Raw genomic sequence first — 2,782 nt, 5'->3', positions numbered from 1 at the left:
GGTGGCTCACGTCTGTAATCCCAACACCTTGGGAGACCGAGGTGGGTGGATCACCTGAGAACAGGAGTTTGAGACCAGCCTGGCCAACATGGTGAAACCCTGTCTCTGCTAAAAATACAAAAATTAGCTGGGCATAGTGGCGTACGCCTGTAATCCCAGCTACTCTGGAGGCTGAGGCACAAGAATTGCTTGAACCCTGAGGTGAAGGTTACAGTGAGCCAGGATTGTGCCACTGCACTCCACCCTTGGGGAGCAAGATGTTGCCAAAAATAAAAAAGGCTGGGCACGGTGCTTCACACCTGTAATCCCAACACTTTGGGAGGTTGAGGCAGGAGGATCTCTTGAGCCCAGGAATTGGAGACCAGCCTGGGCAACAAAGACCCCATGTCTGCAAAAAAATAAAAACAAAATGAGGAGAAAAACCAAATGAGTTCCCCTGCAAAAGCCAGATGCCTCCCCATGACATGGCCATCATCAAGGTATTGGTTTTATTTTATTTTGAGATGGAATCTCGAACACTCTCCCAAGCTGGAGTGCAGTGGCACAATGGCTCACTGCAACCTCTGCCTCCCGGGTTCAAATGATTCTCCTGCCTCAGCCTCCGAAGTAGCTGGATAGGTGCCTGCCACCATGCCCAGCTAATTTTTCTATTTTTTGTATTTTAATCAAGATGAGGTTTCACTCTGTTGGTCCGGCTGGTCTCGAACTCCTGATGTCAGGTGATGTACCCGCCTCGGCCTCCCAAAGTGCTGAGATTACAGGTGTGAGCCACCTCGCCCAGCCAATTTTATTTATTTATTTAGAGACAGGGTCTAGCTCTGGAGGCTGGAGTGCAATGGCGCAATCTCAGCTCACTGCAACCTCCGTCTCCCATGCTCAGTGATCCTCCTGCCTCATCCTCCAAGCCAAGAAGCTAGGACCACAGGCACGTGCCACCAGACCCGGCTAATTTTCTTTCTTTCTTTCTTTCTTTTATTTATTTTGAGACAGAGTTTCACTCTTGTTGCCCAGGCTGAAGTGCAATGGCACAGTCTCGGCTCACTGCAACTTCTGCCTCCCGGGTTCAAGTGATTCTCCTGCCTCTGCCTCCTGAGTGCCTGAAATTACAGGCACCTGCCAGCATACTGGGCTAATTTTTATATTTTTAGTAGAGACAGGATTTCACCATGTTGGCCAGACTGGTCTCAAAATCCTGACCTCAAGGGTTCCACCAGCCCCAGCCTCCCAAAGTGCTGGGATTACAGGTGTGAGCAACAGCACCTGGCTTTTTCTTTCTTTTTTTTTTTAAGACAGAGTTTTGCTCTTGTTGCCCAGGCTGGAATGCAGTGTCACGATCTTGGTTCACCGCAACCTCCGCCTCCCGGATTCAAGGGATTCTTCTGCCTCAGGCTCCCAAGTAGCTGGGATTACAGGCATGCGCCACCACACCTGACTAGTATTTTTAGTAGATGGAGTTTCACTCTTGTCGCCCAGGCTGGAGTGCAATGGCATGATCTCAGCTCACCGCAACCTCCGCCTCCCAGGTTCAAGCGATTCTCCTGCCTCAGCCCCCCGAGTAGCTGGGATTACGGACATGCACCACCACATCGAGCTTTTTGTAGAGACGGGTTTTCTCCATGTTGGTCAGGCTGGTGTCTCCAACTCCCGACCTCAGGTGATCCACCGGCCTCGGCTTCCCAAAGTGCTGGGATTACAGGTGTGAGCCACTACGCCCGGCTCCATCATCGAGGTTTTCAGGGACTACCTGCAAAGCATCCCTGATGGGACCTGGATGGATAAAGAAGAGGAAAGGGGTGGCCGGGTGCGGATGCTCACATCTGTAACCCCAGCACTTTGGGAGACCAAGGCGGGCAAATCATGAGGTCAGGAGTTCGAGACCAGCCTGGCCAACATAGCGAACTCCCATCTCTACTAAAAATACAAAAAATTAGCCAGGCATGATGGTGGGCACCTGCAATCCCAGCTACTTGGGAGGCTGAGGCAGGAGAATTGCTTGAACCCAGGAGGCAGACGTTGCAGTGAGCTGAGATGGTGCCACTGCACTGCAGCTTGGGCCACAGTGCGAGACTCCTTCTCAAAAAATAGTAATAAATGGGGGGGTAAGAGACTGAGATCCTGTTTCTCCACAAACAGCCCTGGGCCAGCCTCCAGCCTTCCCTACAGGCATTGAGCAAGCCTGTGTCTTTTCTGAATCTCTGTATTTTTTATGGCTGCATAGTATTCCATGGTGTATATGTGCCACATTTGAATCTCTGTATTTTAATAGCCAGTTTCATTTAACTTGGCTTAATTTTATTTATTTATTTTGAGATACAGTCTTGTTCTGCCGCCCAGGCTGGAGTGCAGTGGCGTGATCTTGGCTCACTGCGACCTCTGCCCCTCAGTTCAAGCGATTCTCCTGCCTCAGCCTCCCAAGTAGCTGGGATTACAGGCGCCTGCCACCATGCCTGGCTAATTTTTTGTATTTTTAGCAGAGACGGAGTTTCACCGTGTTAGCCAGGGTGGTCTTGATCTCCTGACCTTGTGATTCGCTTGCCTCGGCCTGCCAAAGTGCTGGGATTACAGTCGTCAACCACCATGCCCGGCCTAACTTGGCTTAATTTTAAAAACAAAGTATTGATTGCTGGTTTAAGATTTAGGCAATTCCTTTAAGGAGGAATTGAGGCCCTGGCTTGGTAGCTCATGCCTGTAGAGACAGGAGGATCTCAAGGCCAGGAGTTTGAGACCAGCCTGGGCAATAGAGCGAGGCTCAGTCTCTACAACAAATTTTTTTTTCTTTTTT

This window comes from Cebus imitator, unplaced genomic scaffold, assembly GCF_001604975.1.
Source record: "Cebus imitator isolate Cc_AM_T3 unplaced genomic scaffold, Cebus_imitator-1.0 Scaffold145, whole genome shotgun sequence".
In the NCBI taxonomy this organism is placed as follows: Eukaryota; Metazoa; Chordata; class Mammalia; order Primates; family Cebidae; genus Cebus; species Cebus imitator.
Note: the sequence above shows the minus strand (reverse complement) of the source record.